This window comes from Aegilops tauschii, chromosome 3, assembly GCF_002575655.3.
Source record: "Aegilops tauschii subsp. strangulata cultivar AL8/78 chromosome 3, Aet v6.0, whole genome shotgun sequence".
Lineage (NCBI taxonomy): Eukaryota > Viridiplantae > Streptophyta > Magnoliopsida > Poales > Poaceae > Aegilops > Aegilops tauschii.
In genome coordinates, this window is record NC_053037.3 from 167,490,510 (window position 1) to 167,513,945 (window position 23,436).

Consider the following 23,436-nt stretch of genomic DNA (forward strand, 5'->3'; position numbering starts at 1 on the left):
TCCGGCCCGGTGTGTCTTTCAGCCTGGTGATGGCCCATATATTTGTTGGGCCATTTGTAGTCGGACCTGAGTTTTGGCCTTTTAGCGACCCATTTAAGTGTTGGGCCAATTCCCGACCCTGTGTGCCTTTCAGCCTGTTAACGAACCATAAATGAGTTGGGCCATTTGTAGTCGGACCAGAGTTTTGGCCTTTTAACGGCCATGCCCTTCATGGTCCAATACCAGCGCGGTTTCTCTTTCGGCCTGCTAAAGGCCCACAACACAGTTGGGCCATTTACAATACGACCTGACTTTCGGCCTCTTAGCGGCTCATGCTCTTCATGGTCCAGTACAAGCCCGCTGTCTCTTTCGGCCTGCTAAAGGCCCACAGTATAGTGGCCCTTATGTACCCCGAACTTAGTAACGGCCTGTTAACGGCCCGTGAAATCAATTGGGCCCACCTATTGCCCGCTTCGATGTCATGCTGTTAACGACCCGGGAGTTAAGAGGGCCGACCATTAACTTTCGGCCTGGTAACGGCCCATTAACTTAATGGGCCCACTAAAGTTCGTACATGTCTTTAGGCCAAATTAGATAATTTGAGCCCATTACGACGAGCAATTATGCACAGGACCAAAACCGATCAAGCAAACGTACGGCATACAGGGAAAAACGTTGCACATCCAGCATATATTACAGGAAATTACATCCACTGGGCAATCAAAGATTGATGCCAGTGCAAATAAATGAACACAACCTAACGATCTACAACGTCACAATCTGCAACCTCAGCACGGATGACGCCCATAAGCATGTGGGAAAGTTCTTGCTGCTTTGCTACACTGTCTCTGAAAACATTAATCAGTTGTTGTGTCGCACGACTCTGCACCTCTGATTCATCCACCATTTCCATCATTCCTTCAGCCATTAATTGGTTCACAAACATACATTTTTTCCGTTGCATTCGAGATAGAGGATACTGAACAGATTCAGATGGCGATTTTGGCAGGCTTGTATTATTGATAGTGGAGAGTGTCTTGACCACTGCATCATAACATAAATTAGGAGGGGAACCAAACATATTAATCATGAGTTATTGGCATATTACCTGGCCTAGATTTATTGGAAAGGAACAATGGGGTTGCCTTGCTGTTTTCAGAGTTTGTCTTCTTATCTTCAGCAGCCTCCACCAAATTAAGACACTAGCATTGCTATCATTGGCCAAGTTAGATAATAGGAAAGCAACATTGGCACAACGAACGTTTGGGCAACTAGCCAACACCAAATTAACACAATATGGCACAGCTATCATCAGCCAGGTAAGGTAATACGAAAGCAACATTGACACAATGAATGAATGGGTAAGCAGAGCAGCACTACAATTCAGTAATGTGCATGATATGAGATAGTACACTCATGCAGCTCAGTATGCAAAACTACCAGGCAGTTTTCTTTACAAAAATCAACATTGGCGCCTTTAACATTTTGCTACAACTAATTTTAGATCAGACAAAGGTTGGATTCACGCCGATTAAAAAAATACACGTTGATGTAAAAATATAGTGATATACAACAGGTACTTACATCAGTATTGGAGCACAGAGAATTCCCGCAAGATATTTTCCTCGAATGCAATCCCAATGAAGAAAATCCTCTATCATTTAACCTTATTTTATAAAAGAGAGATGGGTAAGAAACATGTAGAAAATATGATCAGAATGCTATAAAATTTCATGATGCGAGGATACGCACACGCTTCTTAGAATGGAGTTGACATTCTTTTGCTGGACTGGAGCGGACTAGTTCTTTGGCCACTGGAATCTGCTTATTATCAGTGGGAGTTGGGTTTCTCTGTGCTGGAGCAGTATCTATGAAAAATGGAGTTGGTTTATTATCTCATGGCGTTTGGATCTTTTGCAAAGACCTGGTTTGTAACCCTTCAGATTCTAACATAACCGTCTTCCCCTTGCATGCCTTATATAGAAGAATGGTGCTTCAATTATAAAACATGCTACAGCAAAGATGGAATAGGTACTGAAGAATAGAAAGGCATGACATATTGACATGTATTCCCTCCATCCGGAAATAAATGGATGGGTCTAGGCGCATTTCAGTTCTAGATACATCCAGTTTTATCCATTTCTACGACATGTAATCCGGACGGAGGGAGTATGATGTAAGAGCTAGGGATACGACAGGACAACACAGTAAAAAAACACTGAAAACCCATTGCAGAACCAAAGTAATCAAACCTACTGATATGAGATAGTACACTCATGCAGCTCAGGATGCAAAACTACCAGGCAGTTTTCCTTACAAAAATCAACATTGTGGCCTTTAATCATACATTTTGCTACAACTAAATTTAGATCAGATAAAGGTTGGATTCACGCCGATTAACAAAATACATGCTGATGTAAAAATATAGTGATATACAGCAGGTACTTACATCTAAATTGGAGTACAGAGAATTCCTGCAAGAATCTTTCCTCACAGACGATACCAGTGCAGAAATTCTTCTATCTGTTAAGCTTATTTTCTAAAAGAGAGATGGGTAAGAAACATGTAGAAAATATGATCAGCATGCTATAAAATTTCATGATGCAAGGATACGCACATGCTTCTTAGAATGGAGTTGACATATTTTTGCTGGACTGGAGCGGACTAGTTCTTTGGCCACTGGAATCTGCTTATTATCAGTAGGAGTTGGGTTTCTCTGTGGTGGAGCAGTATCTATAAAAACTGGAGTTGGTTTATTATCTCCTGGCGTTTGGATCTTTTCCAAAGACCTGGTTTGTAACCCTTCAGATTCTAACATAGTCATCTTCCCCTTGCATGCCTTGTATAGAAGAATGGTGCTTCAATTATAAAACATGCTACGGCAGAGAGATGGAATAGGTACTGAAGAATAGAAAGGCATGACATATTGACATGTATTCCCTCCATCCGGAAAAAATAGATGGGTCTAGGCGTATTTCAGTTCTAGATACATCCTTTTTTATCCATTTCGGCAACATGTAATCTGGACGGAGGGAGTATGGTGTAAGAGCTAGGGATACGACAGGACAACACAGTAAAAAACACTAATGTAAAATTGTACGCTAGCGGAATACGTACAGAAAAAACTAAGGCAGCATACACGTGTATGATTGGGAAACTAAGATGGCATTACAACAGAGCACTAGAACAACACTTCAATGTAAAAAACATGGTATGGTAGACAGATGAAGTACGTACTGATGAATAACAATGCATAAGATATTCAGAAGCATGATGTCCAAATTAAGCAGATGGCATTGTGATAGAGTAGAATGACAGTACTTGAATTTGAAAACATGTTATCATGAATGGAATAGGTACTGAAAAACAGGAAGGCATGACATATTTACATGCATGATCAGCATGCTAAGCACATGGCATTGCAACAGAGTACATACACTCCAGGACATTATATGCATGTTGTACCCATATCACGGGCCAAGTTAGAGCAAGGACCTTGTGGGGTGAAGAAGATTCAACATCTTTCTGCAAGTCTTCTGAAGAACTGCCTTTACATGTTCCATCATATTGGGTATCATTGACATCAAGTTTATTGGCCTTTCCATTGCTCCGTGAGGTTCTTGTGGATATATCAGTGTGTGCAATTATATCTGACATGCATGGAAGACAACTAGTAGTTAGATTTATGTAATGAGTGCCTGTAGGAGACGACATAAATAGTAGGACTGGGGTTAACTAGCAGCAACAGGTCTCAAAAACTAAAGGGAGAACACAGATGAAAGCTACAGAATATGTATCGTTTGTACTCGAGATTAACTAGATGGCACACAAAAGTATTAAAGAACAACATAGGTAATACTAGAAGTGGTACAATACTATAATCACCAGCCTGTGGGATAGCATTGGCTGATGGATGATAACTATGGAACAACGTTACCTAAAGAACAAGTATCTTAGCTGAACTATGGAACAACGTTAACTCCTGAACAAGACCCGTAAGAGATCAGCATGAATATACAGTGAAATGTGATAATCTATTTTCCATGCTTAGATGAATAACAAAGCCATAAATGTTGCACACAAGTAAGATGAGGGTACAACCTAACTGGCCGCCATCCATAGGAGTGAGCATCATGTGCTGACTTGTCGATGGCCCTGCAGTTGTTGTGGTTGTCCATGTCGGGCACGCGCATTCGATGCAGGGAACTGTTGAGTGGGGACTATAGCTCCCTTCTGGTGTATACTTACCTTGTTGGAGCAGCTGCGGTGAGTCGGAAGACGGTGTGGCTGAAGATGCAGATAACGCATAATGTTAAGAACGACACATCTCTTTGATCTGAAGAAATACACTAAGAGATCAACAACAAGGTACGAGAGTGGTCACACGTCTGTTGACTGAGACTAAATTGGGGTCACACGATTTTATTTTATTTTGGTACTGTCCGATCTACGCCGGATGGCTTGATGGCCATCTTGTGCCTCCCGGCTGACACTGTTAGGAATCTTCCCCGAAGAGCTAGCAACCAACAGTAGAGCAGCTTGCCTCTGCCGTCCGTGGCCCCGGCCAAAACCCCGCTCCCCGCCCCACTGCACTGCCGTGGTTGCGCCGCCCCCAGGCCAATCCACAAAGACTCCCCGTCATCCAGATCCGGCGACGGCAGTACCTTGAACCCATGCAACTCTAAGATAGCCATATAAGCACTGCTACCGCGGCAAACTTGCGGCCCCGCACCCTTACGTTAGACACCAGCCAACCGGCAGCCTAGGAGCTCCGCCGCCTCGAGGGGTGCTGCTTCCCATTGGGAATCGATTGGCCCAAAATAAAAATTCAGATAACTAACGCCTAAATAAAGTGATTTGAGATGAGGGTGTGACCTATCTGGCGGCATGGTGAAGTAGGCAGGTCCAGCTGCCGAGTCGGTGAGGCCGGCTCGGTTGTGGTGGCCACCGGCGGCAGGGAAACAGCGATGTCGCGACGGTCTATGGCTACGGGGAAGCAGCGCCGGGACTCTGGACGGATCCGAAGTTGGAGCCGCTCTGGCGCCATGAACAACGGCAGGGGTGAATCGGCTCCGGTACGGTTCACGCGGCTGTCATCGAGGCAGCTCCAGCAGCACGGAGTAAGAGGCACACGGCCCAGTGCACGACGGCAAATGGACAGCGTCTCCGGCATTAGGGAGGAGGGCAGCTGTGAAATTGGTGCGATGGGGGCGCCATGGAGGAGGGGCTGAGGTTTCGCGGCTCGGGAGAAGGGAGCTTCCGGGGAGAAGGTGATTTGGCACCCATGACGTATGAATGGGGGGAATTGGGATATGGACGCATTTGTCTGAAATGTGAGGGGGAGTTATAGTCCTACCCCTACCTTTAGGCTTCTCGGCTTGGGTCTGTGTACTGAGGGTCGGGGATAGTAGAGTAACTTTGCTTCTCCCCAAATAGTGGGCGGGAGCGATTTCGGGCGAGGAGGGCGTGTTTTGAAATATAGAGGGCGCGAGCGATTTCGGGCGAGGACAGCGTGTTTTGAAATAGTGGGTGCGAGCTATTTCAGGTGAGGAGAGCGTGTTTTGCCGACCATGGTTTATGAATTATTCGGCACATGTCATTTCGGCCGAGGAGAAGGCGCGCTTGGATGAAGTTACGAACCTACCCTCGATGCACAATGGGCCAATTAATGCGTTTCCCGCATAGGACGGTAATTTCGCGTCTCCCATTTATTTGCTCGGGCGAATTCCACCGAGCAGAGGATGTTTAACGGTTCGTTCAAAATTTGGGAGAACGAGCATCCACGTCTACCTTACCAAGTCGATTCAAATCAAATTTAGAAATATTAGCTTGCCACTTCTTTTTTAGATGGAGAGATGATGCTCGGGAGTAATGTGTTTTTACATGCTCGTTGCGATTTACTATATGACAAATAGTTGACCCACTCAAAAACAGGAATCAAACCCAAAATGAAATATCTCGATTCAATGAAATAGCTCGTTCACCAGGTCAAAATAGTGAACTAAATCCAAAATTGAAAACCTCAATCGAATAGCATATTGTACAGTATTATAGTACTCCATGAACATGTTGAAAGCCAAATTAATGAACTTGTTTGATATACGCATATATCCGTTCATGTGTGGATTGCAGACAACATGTTCTCCAATTTAAATATTTGAATGCAAGTTTATATCGAAACATGGTTTATATCAGTCTTTGATGCATAAAACATGACCTCCCCCTCTCCCGGACTCCTGCTCTCTCTCTCTCTCTCTCTCTCGCCGACAATCTTCAATTCTGTCGCACGCATCCAACACACAAACCTTGTTGGTCCTCTCTCTTTATCTCCATATCTCTCTCTCTCTCTCTCTCTCTCTCTCTCTTTGTGTGTGTGCGTGGGGGGGTCTTTCTAGTTCGCATGCATATATACTCCATCTATAGGTCTCTCTCGCACACTATGTATGATTCTCTAGTCCAAGCTAGATATCTTGGGTGCACTCATCGTACGCACACAAATTCCTTGGCTCGTTGCCCGTAACTCTCTCACGCACCACTCTATCGTCTCGGAGCTCTTCCCCCCTCTCTCAAACTCTCCATCTACCTGGGTCACACATACACATGCATATCTCACTCGCACTCGATAGGCCCATCTAAAACTCTATCCCTCTCCCTCGTTCTCTCTCCATCTCACACGCACACACACACACACAATCTCATGCCTAGCTAGCCAAGTATGATGGTCTCTCACTCAATTGTAGGCATACGCAGCCCCCCCTATATGTATATGACTAGCTAATCTTAGTCTCCATCACAAACATGTGGATGGTCTATCTCGATTTCTCTCGGGGCATCTTTCTATCGCGCACGCACCTCCCTCGATCTCCCACCCATATAGTCCCCTCACGATCTCGAGGGGGTCTCTCTATCACAAACACACCCTCTCGCCCTCCCCATGCATCCATGTTATCCATGTGTCCCTCTCGACCTTTGTTCCTTGTTGGCCAGACCTCTATTGGACATGTACTTATTAGCTATCTTCGTGTATCTCCTCGCCTCGCTTTTCTATCTCAGAGATGCATGCGTGATGTGTTCGCCTAAGAAACGAAAAAACACACACTCTCTCTAATTTATCGTTTGTTGTCACTTTCTCTTTCACACACGTACTCTTTTTGCACACTTACTCATTCTCCTTCACACGCACTTGATCCCTCTCGACTTAGGCACTCTCCTCGGTCCATAGCATATTGATTTATTGAAAAGTCAAACATCACAAAGTTTGACCATGTACGTGGAGAAAAACAATTACATCTGGAACGGCAAACATATACCATTAGATTCACCATGAGATGTAGTTTCGTATGATGTATATTTGGTATTGAAGATATAAATAACATTTGTGTAAACCTGATCAAAGTTTCCAAAGTTTGACATCTAAAAAAATTACATGCACTGCATTATCGAGCAGATGGAATATCCCTTTCCCCCTCTCAGCTATCTGACGCACCACTCAGCCTTATCGGGGCTCCTCAATCTCTCTCAAACTTTATATCTCCCTGGTTCACACATACACATGTCTCGCTCGCGCTATACATATAGACCCATCCAACACTCTCCGCCCTTGTTCTCTCTCTATGTTACACGCACCCCCTAATAAGTACCATAATCCCTCACTCCATCATAGGCGCAAGCACCCCCCTACGTATGATTATCTCTCACTAGCCATCAGGAACACACGTATTGTCTCCTTCCGTCCATACGTCTATCTCGATATCTCTCGGGGTATCTTCTATCGCGCACACACCTTGTCACTCGATCTCCCACCCATGTAGTCCCATCACGATCTCCAGGGGATCTCTCTATGACAAACATACACTCTCTCCTCCCCATGTCTGCATTTTCTCCGTACGTCTCTCTCGACCTCTCTCCCTTGTTTGTCAGACCCCTCTTTGCCACGTGCTAGGGGTCTTGCTCTCTTGGTTGCAAACAACCACACACTATCTCCTCACCTTGCTTCCGTTGTCAAAGATGCATTTGTGATATGTTTGCATAAGACACACACGTTTTTTCTCGACTTTTATCGAGTGTTGTCCATGTCTCTTTCACACACGCACACACACTTTTTTCACTCACTCTTTCTATTTCACTCTCTCTCTCTCTCTAGTTAGGGACTCTCTCACGTCCATAAGCATATGGATGTTTTGAAAAGTCAAACCTCAGAAAAGTTTGACCAGGTATATGTGGAGAAAAACATTTACATCTGGAAAGATCATTAGATTCATCACAACATGTACTTACTTCATACTATCATTTATCTTTGGTATTGTAGATATAAGTAATTTCTTTATAAACTTGGTCAAAGTTTCAAAAGTTTGACTGTAAGAAAAATGTTGGAACTACATTATCGAACGGAGGGAGTAGCTCTTTCTCTCTCTCTCTCTCTCTCTCTGCTATCTCTCACGGGCCTCCCCTCTCACACGAACACTCTATAACGATGGATTATACGCTCACTGTGTTAGCGTATAGCTCCGTATATTGTTTAGTTGACCGGTCAACCAGTCCACATGCTGCCTTGTCAGCTCGTGTTCTGTATCTTCGTGTGTTGGCCCATGTGGCAGTGGGTGAAAATAAGTAAACTAGAGGCCCATCTGACACGCAGTGAAGTAAACAAAGTTGAAACCACTCGGGGTAGCACCCCGCACGCTAGTAAATTGAAGGTGCATTGAGGACACACTTCTTCCGCGTGGAGGACGCACTCGCGCACAATTCACCACTGCGCGGCGGCATGCACAGAAGGACGCACTCGCGCACACCCAGCACACAACACACACCAGCACACGTGTACACCGGCGTCGCCGACGGTTGAGATGGACGGCGAGGCAGCCAACAAGCGGAGGCGGCTCGAGCCAAAACCGCATCCGGTGAGCCTGGACTTCATCAGCAGCCTCCGCGACGACATGCTGCTCGTCATCATCGGCCTCCTCCCCACCAAATCTGCCGTGCGGACCGCCCTGCTCTCCCGGCGGTGGCGCCCCCTCTGGCGCCGCGTCCCCCTCAACCTCACCGTCGACAGCTGCCTCTGCGACGGGGATTGCAAACGCATGGCCGCAGTCTCCAAGATCCTTTCATCGCACCCTGGGCCAGCCAGACGCCTTGACATCCGCATGTTCAGTACCAACTACAAGGTCCAACCCAAGTTTGACGAGTGGTTCTTATCCCCGCCCTAGATCAGCTCGAGGAGCTCAGCTTTGAAGCTGGACGATGTTGCTCTCTGCCGCCGTCCGCGCTCTGCCTCACGCCAACGCTGCGCCGCGCCAGCTTCGGCTCCTGCTATCTTCCCCAGATTAATGTCACGCCCGCCCTTCTTCTCCCTCAACTCAATCAGCTCGACCTCTTCGACGTTGTCATCTCGAAGAAGGCTATGGAGCACCTACTCCGCAGCTGTACTGCGCTCGAGTACCTTCGTCTTGATCAGATCCACGGGTTCATTAGCCTCCACATCGCCTCGACGAATCTTCGATGGATTTATGTGTCTTGCTGGCCCCGCAACAAGACATCAATTGGGAAGAGATCACTCCAGTTGTTCCACGTTATGGTCATTGAGAATGCGCCTTTCCTTGAGAGATTGCTTGTACCGGATCAAGAAGGTCCAACAAAAATCAGGGTCATTGACGCGCCGAAATTGACAGCGTTGGTGCACTCGTCTGCCAAATTCTCCGAACTCATTATTGGATCCGTAATCATTCAGGTACAGCACTCATCTTCTTCTCTGTCTTCTTGAAATTCACATTTTTAAATTTCTTCTTGATGTATTTACGACCGTCTTCCAGAAAATCATTCCCACAAGCTTGACCCAGTCTATGCGCACAGTGAAGATCTTGGCAATAAAATCTATCGGCCCCAATCTGGATCAAGTTGTTGGATTCCTTACATGCTTTCCGTGCACGGAGAAGCTACTCATCGAGGTGAAACTTCTTTCCTATTAGTAAACGGTAATCACAACGTAGCTCAAATTTTTCGTAATTTCCCAAATTACGATGACAAGTGTAGTGTTCAAAACGGCATCTACGCATTGCACCAAAAGAAATGTTTTTAGTATTTTTTCTCACGTGAGCACCTGCATCGTTTTGTTGTTGTACTACTATAGTAGCCTAGGCTAGTCATAGTGGAAAGTAACTTAGACTACTCCAGTAACTCTATGGTTACCCTAAGAGCAAGTACTACCTCCATCCTGGTTTACTCTTCCTATTTTGTAGTATCAAAATTTGACCATAGATTTAACTGACAAAATGTTAATGCATGTCACTAAGAACTATATCGTTGGATTCGTATTTGAACATAATTTCAAATGGTGTAATTTTTAGTGACTTGCATTGGCATTTTCTTACATAAATATATGGTCAAAATTTTATATTAAATAAGAGGTAGTACAAAAGTGGGCTATAACGGCCCTCCACTATGTAGGCCAAAACACGTGCCAAATTCACTTGTGATGCATTTGGCATCGATGCCCCTCCATTGCTCACCTGGTGCCCCAATCTGGATCACCTACTTTGCTCCGGTGCCAAATTAACCCACGCAATGAAAAAACACTTGCGTGGGAGAGAGAGAGGACTGAGGCAATAAAAAACACTTGTTTGGGAGAGTGAGAGGCTGGTGTAGTTGCTTTGATTGATTTGTTTATACATGTGGGTCTGTGTGCACAGCGGTGCCAACTCTCTCACATTGCGAGAGCGGTGCCAAAATCTTTTGGTTTGACATCGATGCGTATTATGTGGCATACTTTTACGAAATATGGCATCGGCCACATAGTGGAAGGCAACAAATGCCCAAGCTCTTCACGTACTCCTAGGTAAATGAGAGGAAAGAGAAAGAGAGAGAGAGAGTGAACAAATATCACTAGCCAGCCAACCCTATCGTATGAGCGAATGATATTGGTACCTCTTGATGACACGGCAATCTTATACAACCAACTGCTCTAATATGTTCTCTTCTTTTGCAGATAAAAAAAGACCCGAAAGTGAAAAATGTGATGCACTATAACAATCTCATCGAATGCCTTGATCCCCATCTTACATAAATTGATTTGATTGACTACCGAGGCAGCACATCCGAGATTAAATTGGCCAGGTTCTTTGTTCGGGAGGCAAGTGTGCTCAAGGTAATGAGGTTTGGCGTTCTCTGGCGCAACAATGAATGGCGTGCTGATCACCGCAAGCATCTAAGCCTAAATGACAAAGTCTCCGCAGAAGCTGAATTTGATTTTGAAACATCAAGTGGCCAGAGACTCGAAAACTTATTTTTCCGTTAGTGACTTGTCAGGGCGGTGGATTTTAGTTTGTACGATAATGCTGCATCCACCTAAAGTAACGAAAGTTCTTACGTAAACTTCCTAGTAATTCCCTCTTCGTATGTGCAGCATTACTCCTAACATTTGTAATATCAGTTTGAAACTTGTAATATTGTCGTGTCCTATCCCTGTGTTTTCAAAATACTGCGAATCAAACCGGTCCTGAGTTGGTGATGATGTTGTGCCTGCCATCTTTCACCAATAGCCGTCAGATCTAGATCTGACGCATACAAACCAAACTTCTCCAGTTTTGCAAAAAGATGCCCGCACTTGTTCCCTATTTACAAACAACTCCTTGTCTCTCACAATCAGCCTTATCTCCTCCCCACCACATCTAGAAGGCCATGAAAAAATCTGGCGCGATGGCCGCTGCCGGCGCCGTCCACCCCCCAATCTTGGTGTTTCGTGCAATGCACGGGCATCTACGCACGGGAAATTATGTCGAACACGGCTAGTTGTAAGCAGGCTAGGTCTACAGCCATGATGATAGTGACTCCAGACGGTGAGGCTGACTATGGTATGCCGAACACGGCGCCTATACTCAGGTGTCATCTCCGGCGTAGGGTCTTGTCACTTCACTGTGAGTAGCAACACGTAATAATTTGACCAACGGGTAGTACAGTGCTACTACATTGGTAGCACTACTAGTACTAGCACCACCGTCTGGATTTAGTAGTACTACCACGTCCATCTGGATTTACTATTTGACTAGCAATATCTAGTAATGCATGTCACAAAAAATGTACTACTCCCTCTGTAAATAAATACATGGTGTATTGCTTTATTCCGATCGGCGAGGTAACTTAATGTCTTTTTGCTACTTAATAGGATTGCATGCAATGAACTAACCACTGCATGTGAAGTTTGGTAGTCTCAAGTCATTGAAAGCATGCACGGGCACGGAGGGGGACGCAGCTTCATTGACTTACTGCACCTGCCTTTGGGTGTATGACACATGGACCCAACGGGTGGCTGGCCAACCTGTCATATAGCCAAAGGCAGGTGCAGTAGAGGGGCGAGGAGTAGATGGCCAACACGCACGTGAATTCAACGCAATCTGCACTTCTCATATAAAGGCTCCCGCCAGTCCAATCTATGAAATCCTACGCACCTACGCACCCAAGGGCAAGAGTGACAATTCCAATCGCAAGATCAGTTGACTAGAAGCTAGACCCATGGAGGCGATGAGCGCGAGCATCAGCCGGCTGTGCCAGATGGTCCACGACGCTGGCCTGCGGCCCGGCACCGAGGAACGTCTCCAGGTAGAGCTTGAGGTGGCCAGGGCGAGGGGCCGCTTGGACGACAGCTTCGTCTCCTTGTTCGATGAGGTCCTCGTGGGCTTCCTCGACAAGTTCACCGTCGTCAAGAAGCTCATGGACGACCTTGACGTATGCCTCCAGCCCACGTGCCTAGGCTCTGCGATGCCTGCCACCCTCAACGGCCTCTATGGTGACAACCTCTTCGACGCACTGGTGGCCCTGCGATTGCCCGCCGTCGCGCCGGAGAATGTCCACCTCGAGGTCGCGCTCGTCGCGCTGTGCCTGGTGCAACAAGACACCATCGACATAATCACCCACGTCTACGCGCAAATCATCCACAAGGACTACTACATGCAAGAGGAGGACGATAGGACGCTGGCCTTCTTGGACCGTAGGGCAACCTTGGACGGCATTGTTCAGAAGCATGTTGAGCTTGCCGCCAACGCCGCTGCTCCTCACACGTCGGTTGGTGACCCGGTGCACTAGGGCGTGAGGATGTCGTTGATGGATCCGTATGTATCTTTATCTTTCCGTCAAATCCATGTAGTAGTATATGGTACTACTAGTAATTATCTTACCTTTCGCATCAACTTCATAATTTTCCTACGTACCCCATGCATGAACCGCGCCAGAACCAAACTTCTCATTACTCTAGGGAAAATCGTTATTTCTATCTATCGGTCGCGCCATGGAGCAGAACCAAATTTTACAAGTTACAAGTTCAAAAGGAAAAGCCTGTCGTGTTCGCGTCGCACCCTCACACGGTTGGTCCGGCACGCCGCTCAAGGGGGAATGCGTGTTGTGTTGCATTTTCACTTACAAGTGGGACCGCAGTTGAGCAAACCGACTATCGGCAAACCCCCACCCCGCCCACCGTGCGATGGCTGAGAAAACAGGAGGGAGAAGAGATGGCTCTAGCACGGACTCCAAGAAAATTGGTATCGGATGGGACTCGTGTGGGTGGCGTGTGCCGTACTACTAGACATGAATGCTAGTTATGGCCCATGCCACCCCACTATATCGAGGTGCTGGTTACATAGAACAAATTTCCTGTAGTCCGCGCTCAGCCCTCCTCTATCTCTCTTCTCACCAGCTAGCAGACGCGCGGAGCCCATCGTCTGTTTGCTCATATGTGGTCCCACATGTCAGTGAAAACGCAAGAGGACCCACTGAACCTGCACATCTTTCACCTCGACGTGCTGGTGATGAAAAACAAATCCAATAAAGATCTTCGGTGGCCGCTTTTGGAGTTACTCAAGAGTAGTAAGATTCTATTTACAGTTTAACCCAAGATGCACATCACGTGGCTTCAACTACCACTCTATTTTCTTGCATGACACGACCTGGATGCTGGATGTCCCACGTGTCGGCAAAAGGAGGGAGAACTTGACCAAATCTTCGGTTGTGCTCTCGGATTAGACTAGTTGTGCTAACTTAAAATTTTATTGTGTAGAATGGATGCAAGTTTTGGTATTGGGAAGAAGAGTACAACGATATATTGATAGAGCACAATTTAGTAGATGTTCTAGCACTTTTAGCTAGCATAGAGGCTAGAGATGAGACTAGTGCACTTGTTGATAGAATAGAGGCTAGACACGTCTACTTCTTTACGCTCGAAGAAGAAAGAAGCACGCAGGATCGAGCCTCCGCAGATCAACAATGAATGCATCGAGAAGGCACTAATCCAACTTACAGGAGCAGTTATGGAAGTTGGATATCTTCTAAAATGTATTCTTGTGGTTCTTGTTTTTCTAGTCAAAATTTTGGTGATGTATTTCCATGTACCAAAAAATCAATGATTAAAAAAAGATATGTGTTCGCAAAGAAAAATGTACGCGGCCGGGATGCGTCCGCGCGTTCGGTGCACGGCCACCGCATCCGAGAAATGGCCCGGACACGACCCCATTGCCCTACCCAAACGGACAGAATCCAGGCAAAACGGAGGTCCATTTGGGGTCGTGCGTTGGAGTTGGCCTTACAAGTGGGACCGTAGTTGAGGAAACCGACTATCGGCAAACCCCCACCTCGCCCGCCGCGCGATGGCTGAGTTAGAGAAACGACGAGGTTGAAGAGATTGCTGTAGCACGGACTCCAAGAAATATGGTGTCAGATGCAAGTCGTGCTGGTGGCGTGTGCCGTACTCCTGGACGTGAATGCTTGTTCTGGCCCATGCCACCCTACTACTCCTACTACTACTCCTACTACTCCTATCGAGGCTTCGAGGTGCTGGTTACGTACAGCACATTAACATATGGCCCACCTCACACTGTGGCCAAATTTCCTGGAGTCTGTGCTAGGTTAAAAAGTGTTCTTTGTGAGGATGGGTGGCTGGTCTCAAGTTTAAAACTTGTTGTATTACGTACGTAGACATAGAGATAGTGCAGCATGTGAAGCTAGTACAAATAGTGTACTATTGTTGATTGGCCTCATCCGATAACCTGTTGCAATGCACGTACAATTATGTATTCGGAAAATATATTTTTGCCTCGTCGCAGCACCCACTCAGAGAAGCGACTCGAAAGCCATTCATAAATTTAGTAAGTTTATAACAGGCATATCATTTTATTACATACAACAGGTCATCAACCCACAACGACAACGAGGATACATTATAAATACTGAAGTTTTCATCACACAACAAATAACAAGCAATGAAATGAACTTCAACTCAACCAATCCTCGGCGTTGGAAATGCTTGCTTTGAACCACAAGCGATTCTCTGGGAAGAGCCAGCTACTGTCAATCTCGAGACCAACGCAGGACTGATCATCCAGGCTGATGCGGCCTACTATATCACGACCAGGGTAGGGAACCACCGCAGTGTGCAACGTATAGATGCAATTGCTTCTCATAAATGGTAGTAACGTTGTGTCAACAGCAGTTGGAGCGCCTTTCACCATCATTGGATAGTTTTGTCCAAGGAAGAGTGAGTTTGCTCCAAGACTATCAATACTGTACCAGGGAGAAGGTGTTGGCGCTAGCACACTAGTATCCATCCCGAATACCATGCAACAGGTGTTGGAATAGGTCCGGAGAGTGCGACCATGGGAGACAACACCTGCTCCCTCAGTAGTAACATCACCAGTGGGCTGTATACACACAAGAAGTGGTGATCCATTGGAATTAGTTGCCAGCCGCCAGTGAGCATATGGGCCCTGCTCGTCCTCATGCTCGTGATCATCACCATCGTCATCTCCCCCTTGGTTATAAAATTTTTCAAGTATAGGTGGTGGAATGTTCACAGGACCTTGGAAACACAAGAAGAAGGGTAATTAGTAGAGAAGGGAAACTCGCTAACTCGCATGCATGTGGATGAAACAATTATAATTACGGTGGAAGAAAAACGTACTGAAACTACGAGGATCCCATGCAAAAACAGTGCCACGAGTGGTGGCAGCAAAGACAAGACCGTCGTATTCAATTGCATCACAGTACACATCCGTGTATAGAAACTGATTTTGAGCAATATCCATCCAGTCGAACCACGAAGGACAGCAACAAACTTGTCGAAGATAGCAACAACTTGATAGTTCTTGTAATTCCAAGAGCGGTTGGGAACTCGAGAAATTGCTATCTTCCATAGACGACAGTCACCATGATCATATTTGAACGTACGTAGATCATTTGTGTGATCAACCTCAGGGCACTCGGAGATTTTTGGAAGTGGAATCCATTGACGAGTGTACACATTCACAAGTTCCCACTCGCAATTGTACCGAATATAAACAACCCAATCTCCATTTGCACCTGCCCAAGCCTTACCCTCAAGCGATGGCATCTTAACATCATACGTATCATTATCAAGTGGCATCAACTTGCACAAGGCGAGGCTTCCCTCGTCCCCGCGCCAGTCAGCAGGGTGATACGTCCATTTTGCATCATTCTTTTATATCGATATTTATTGCATTATGGGCTATTATCACACATTATGTCACAATACTTATGCCTATTCTCTCTTATTTTACAAGGTTTACATAAGGAGGGAGAATGCCGGCAGCCGGAATTCTGGGCTGGAAAGGGAGCAAATATTAGAGACCTATTCTGCACAACTCCAAAAGTCCTGAAACTCCATGAAAGTTGTTTTTGGAAATAATAAAAAATACTGAGCGGAAGAAATACCAGAGGGGGCCCACACCTTGGCCACGAGGGTGGGGCGCGCCCTACCCCCCTGGGCGCGCCCCCTGCCTCGTGGGCCCCCTGTTGGCCCTCCGGTGCCCATCTTCTGCTATATGAAGTCTTTCGTCCGAAGAAAAATCATAAGCAAGCTTTCGGGACGAGACTCCGCCGCCACGAGGCATAACCTTGGCGGAACCAATCTAGGGCTCCGGCAGAGCTGTTCTGTCGGGGACACTTCCCTCCGGGAGGGGGAAATCATCGCCATCGTCATCACCAATGCCCCTCTCATCGGGAGAGGGCCAATCTTCATCAACATCTTCACCAGCACCATCTCCTCTCAAACCCTAGTTCATCTCTTGTATCCAATTCTTGTCTCCAAGTCTGGGATTGGTACCTGTAGGTTGCTAGTAGTGTTGATTACTCCTTGTAGTTGATGCTAGTTGGTTTATTTGGTGGAAGATCATATGTTCCGATCCTTTATACATATTAATACTCCTCTGATTATGAACATGAATATGCTTTGTGAGTAGTTACGTTTGTTCCTGAGAACATGGGAGAAGTCTTGCTATTAGTAGTCATGTGAATATGGTATTCGTTCGATATTTTGATGAGATGTATGTTGTCTTTCCTCTAGTGGTGTTATGTGAACGTCGACTACATGACACTTCACCATTATTTGGGACTATAGGAAGGCATTGGGAAGTAATAAGTAGATGATGGGTTGCTAGAGTGACAGAAGCTTAAACCCTAGTTTATGTGTTGCTTCGTAAGGGGCTGATTTGGATCCATATGTTTCATGCTATGGTTAGGTTTACCTTAATACTTCTTTTGTAGTTGCGGATGCTTGCAATAGGAGTTAATCATAAGTGGGATGCTTGTCCAAGTAAGAACAGCACCCAAGCACCGGTCCACCCACATATCAAATTATCAAAGTACCGAACGCGAATCATATGAACGTGATGAAAACTAGCTTGACGATAATTCCCATGTGTCCTCGGGAGCGCTTTTCTCTATATAAGAGTTTGTCCAGGCTTGTCCTTTGCTAAAAAAAGGATTGGGCCACCTTGCTGCACTTTATTTACTTTTGTTACTTGTTGCTCGTTACAAATTATCTTATCACAAAACTATCTGTTACCTATAATTCAAGTGCTTGCAGAGAATACCTTGCTGAAAACCGCTTATCATTTCCTTCTGCTCCTCGTTGGGTTTGACACTCTTACTTATCGAAAGGACTACGATAGATCCCCTATACTTGTGGGTCATCAAGACTCTTTTCTGGCGTCGTTGCCGGGGAGTGAAGCGCCTTTGGTAGGTGGAATTTGGTAAGGAAAAATTTATATAGTGTGCTGAAATTTATTGTCACTTGTTACTATGGAAAGTAATCCTCTGAGGGGCTTGTTCGGGGTATCTTCACCCCGACCAGTAGAGCAAAGAGTTGCTCCTCAGCCTACTGAACCTACTAAAAATGAAAATGTCTACTTTGAAATTCCTTCGGGTATGGTAGAAAAACTGCTAGCTAATCCTTTTGCAGGAGATGGAACATTACATCCTGATGAGCACCTAATATATGTGGATGAAGTTTGTGGATTATTTAAGCTTGCAGGTATGCCCGATGATGTTATCAAGAAGAAGGTCTTCCCTTTATCTTTGAAGGGAGATGCATTGACATGGTATAGGCTATGTGATGATATGGGGTCATGGAACTACAAACGATTGAAATTGGAATTTCATCAGAAGTTTTATCCTATGCATCTTGTTCATCGTGATCGCAATTATATATATAATTTTTGGCCTCGCGAAGGAGAAAGCATCGCTCAAGCTTGGGGGAGGCTTAAATCAATGTTATATTCATGCCCCAATCATGAGCTCTCAAGAGAAATGATTATTCAAAAAATTTATGCTCGGCTTTCTGATAACAATCGCACCATGCTCAATACTTCTTGTGCTGGCTCTTTTATGATGAAGACTATTGAATTCAAATGGGATTTATTGGAAAGAATTAAATGCAACTCTGAAGATTGGGACCTCGACGAAGGTAAGGAGTTAGGTATGCCACCTAAGTTTGATTGTGTTAAATCTTTTATGGATACCGATGTTTTCCATAAATTTAGCACTAAATATGGACTTGACTCTGAGATAGTAGCTTCTTTCTGTGAATCTTTTGCTACTCATGTTGATCTCCCTAAGGAGAAGTGGTTTAAATATCATCCTCCCATAGAAGTAAAAGTAGTTGCACCTATTAAAGTTGAAGAAAAGACTATCACTTATAATGGTCCTATTGTTCCTACTACTTATGTTAAGAAACCACCTTTTCATGTTAGGATAAAGGATCATGCTAAAGCTTCAACTGTGGTTCGTAAAAGCAATATTAGAACTTATACACCTCCTGAGCAAGTTAAAGTTGAACTAATATTGCTATGGTTAAAGATCTCTTGGCTGATAATATTGATGGGCATGTTATTTATTTCTGTAATGAGACTGCTAGAATTGCTAAACCTTGTGCTAAAGATAAACATAGACCTGTGGTAGGCATGCCTGTTATTTCTGTTAAAATAGGAGATCATTGTTATCATGGCTTATGTGATATGGGTGCTAGTGCTAGTGCAATACCTATTGACTTATACAAAGAAATTATGCATGATATTGCACCTGCTGAGTTAGAAGATATTGATGTCACAATTAAACTTGCCAATAGAGATACTATTTCACCAATTGGGATTGTTAAAGATGTTGAAGTCTTGTGTGGGAAGACTAAATATCCTCCTGATTTTCTTGTTCTTGGTTCCCCACAAGATAGCTTTTGTCCCATTATATTTGGTAGACCCTTCTTAAACATTGTTAATGCTAAGATAGACTGCGAAAAGGATGTTGTTACTATTGGTCTAGGTGATATGTCTCATGAGTTTAATTTCTCTAAATTTTGTAGACAACACCGTGAAGAGGAATTGCCTAGTAAAGATGAAATTATTGGTCTTGCTTGTATTGTCGTACCTCCTAATGATCCTTTAGAACAATATTTGTTGGACCATGAAAATGATATGTTTATGAATGAAAGAAGGGAAATAGATGAAGTGTTCTTTAAACAGGGTCCTATTCTGAAACACGACTTGCCTGTTGAAATCTTAGGGGATCCTCCTCCACCCAAGGGTGATCCCGTGTTTGAGCTTAAACAATTGCCTGATACTCTTAAATATGCTTACCTTGATGAGAAGAAGATATATCCTATTATTATTAGTGCTAACCTTTCAAAGAAGGAGGAAGAAAAATTATTGAAAACTCTGAAGAAGCACCGTGCTGCTATTGGATATACTCTTGATGATCTTAAGGGCATTAGTCCCACTCTATGTCAACACAAAATAAATTTGGAGAAAGACGCCAAACCCGTTATTGATCACCAACGACGGCTGAATCCTAAAATAAAAGAGGTGGTAAGAAAGGAAATACTAAAGCTCCTTGAGGCAGGTATAATTTATCCCGTTGCTGATAGTCAGTGGGTAAGTCCTGTCCATTGTGTCCCTAAGAAGGGAGGTATTACTGTTGTTCCTAATGATAAAGATGAATTGACTCCGCAAAGAATTATTACAGGTTATAGGGTGGTAATTGATTTCCGCAAATTAAATAAAGCTACTAAAAAAGACCATTACCCCTTACCTTTTTATTGATCAAATGCTAGAAAGATTATCCAAACATACACATTTTTGCTTTCTAGATGGTTATTCTGGTTTCTCTCAAATACCTGTGTCAGCTGATGATCAAGCAAAGACCACATGTACTTGCCCTTTTGGTACATTTGCTTATAGACGTATGCATTTTGGTTTATGTAATGCACCTGCTACCTTTCAAAGATGCATGATGGCTATATTCTCTGACTTTTGTGGAAAGATATGTGAGGTTTTCATGGACGATTTCTCCGTCTATGGATCCTCTTTTGATGATTGCTTGAGCAACCTTGATCGAGTTTTGCAGAGATGTGAAGAAACTAATCTTGTCTTGAATTGGGAGAAGTGCCACTTTATGGTTAATGAAGGCATTGTTTTGGGGCATAAAATTTCTGAAAGAGGTATTGAAGTTGATAAAGCCAAGGTTGATGCTATTGAAAAGATGCCATGTCCCAAGGACATCAAGGTATAAGAAGTTTCCTTGGTCATGCCGGTTTTTATAGGAGGTTCATTAAGGACTTCTCAAAAATTTCTCGGCCTCTGACTAATTTATTACAAAAAGATATACCATTTGTCTTTGATGATGATTGTGTAGAAGCATTTGAAATACTTAAGAAAGCATTGATTTCTGCACCTATTGTTCAGCCACCTGATTGGAATTTACCTTTTGAAATCATGTGTGATGCTAGTGATTATGTTGTAGGTGCTGTTCTAGGGCAAAGAGTTGATAAGAAATTAAATGTTATTCAATATGCTAGTAAAACTCTAGACAATGCCCAGAGAAATTATGCTACTACTGAAAAGAATTTTTAGCTGTTGTATTTGCTTATGATAAGTTCAGACCTTATATTGTTGATTCTAAAGTAACTATTCACACTGATCATGCTGCTATTAAATATCTTATGGAAAAGAAAGATGCTAAACCTAGACTTATTAGGTGGGTTCTCTTGCTACAAGAATTTGATTTGCATATTATTGATAGAAAAGGAGCTGAGAACCCCGTTGTAGACAACTTGTCTAGGTTAGAAAATGTTCTTGATGACCCACTACCTATTGATGATAGCTTTCCTGATGAACAATTAAATGTCATAAATGCTGCTCATACTGCTCCATGCTATGCGGATTATGCTAATTACATTGTTGCTAAATTTATACCACCTAGTTTCACATACCAGCAAAAGAAAAAGTTTTTCTATGATTTGAGACATTACTTTTGGGATGACCCACATCTTTATAAAGAAGGAGTAGATGGTGTTATTAGACGTTGTGTACCTGAGCATGAACAGGAATAGATCCTACGCAAGTGTCACTCCGAGGCTTATGGAGGACACCACACTGGAGATAGAACTGCACATAAGGTATTGCAATCCGGTTTTTATTGGCCTACTCTCTTCAAGGATGCTCGTAAGTTTGTCTTATCTTGTGATGAATGTCAAAGAATTGGTAATATTAGTAAACGTCAGGAAATGCCTATGAATTATTCACTTGTTATTGAACCATTTGATGTTTGGGGCTTTGATTATATGGGACCTTTTCCTGCCTCTAATGGGTATACTCATATTTTAGTTGCTGTTGATTACGTTACTAAGTGGGTACAAGCTATTCCAACTAGTAGTGTTGATCACAACACCTCTATTAAGATGCTTAAAGAAGTTATTTTTCCGAGGTTTGGAGTCCCTAGATATTTAATGACTAATGGTGGTTCACATTTTATTCATGGTGCTTTTCGTAAAATGCTTGCTAAATATGACGTTAATCATAGAATTGCATCTCCATATCACCCACAGTATAGTGGTCAAGTAGAATTGAGTAATAGAGAACTCAAATTAATTTTACGAAAGACTGTTAATAGATCTAGAAAGAATTGGTCCAGGAAACTTGATGATGCATTATGGGCCTATAGAACTGCATATAAAAAATCCTATTGGTATGTCTCCGTATAAAATGGTTTATGGAAAAGCATGTCACTTACCTCTTGAACTAGAACATAAGGCTTATTGGGCTATTAAAGAGCTCAATTATGATTTCAAACTTGCCGGTGAGAAGAGGTTATTTGACATTAGCTCACTTGATGAATGGAGAACCCAAGCCTATGAAAACGCCAAATTGTTTAAAGAAAAAAGTTAAAAGATGGCATTACAAAAGGATACAAAAGCGTGAGTTTAATGTGGGTGATTATGTATTATTATACAACTCTTGTTTAAGATTTTTTGCAGGAAAACTTCTCTCTAAATGGGAAGGTCCTTACGTTATCGAGGAGGTCTATCGTTCCGGTGCCATAAAAATCAACAACTTCGAGGGCACAAATCCGAAGGTGGTGAACAGTCAAAGAATCAACATTATATCTCAGGTAATCCCATAAATGTTGAAACCAGTGTTATTGAAACTGTAACCCTGGAGAAATACATAAGGGACACTTTCCGGAACGTTTCAGACTCCGAAAAGGAATAGGTATGTGGTACGGTAAGTAAACCGACTCCAAAACAGTTCTAATGGCAATTTTTCTCCGTTTTGGAATATTTAGAAAAATAGAAAAATAAGAAGCAGTCAGGGAAGGTCACAAGGGCTCCACGAGGGTGGAGGGCGCGCCCTACCTCGTGGGCACCTCGTGCGCTCTCCGGACTCCGTTTTCTTGCACGATACGTATTTTGGTCGGTAAAAATTCATTATATAATCTCCCGAAGGTTTTGACTCCTGTATCACGCAATTATCCTCTGTTTTTGTTTTGAGCTGTTTTTCTGTCAGATCTAGATCACCATGAGATCTCCAAGCACCCCCAAGGACAAGTTCTTCAAGAGGGTCATTAACCCCTATCTCGCGGAGGTGCTGCAACACCCTCAAACCATTGAGATGCGTGATGGGTTGCTGCACATCCGCGATGCTGAGGGACCAAGGAGGACCAGAAGCGTGGAGACAAGGCTCGAAGCAATGGAGCAACAAGTGTTCAAGTGCCAGGGGATGGTGGAACGTGGACTCAACACCAACCACATGATGATCGCGGAGTTCACCAACAACTACAAGCTGGATGCCAAGAACATTGGGGAGCCATCTTCAAGCTTCACGAGAAGATCGAGCACCTCCAAGCCCAAATCTA

The 23,436-nt window shown here is 44.1% G+C and overlaps 1 pseudogene; it reads left to right on the plus strand.

Annotated features, from left to right (window-relative positions):
• The window catches only part of LOC141042804 (uncharacterized), a 136,786-nt pseudogene extending 113,942 nt beyond the window's left edge, over positions 1-22,844 (plus strand).
• The last annotated feature ends 592 nt before the right edge of the window (positions 22,845-23,436 follow it).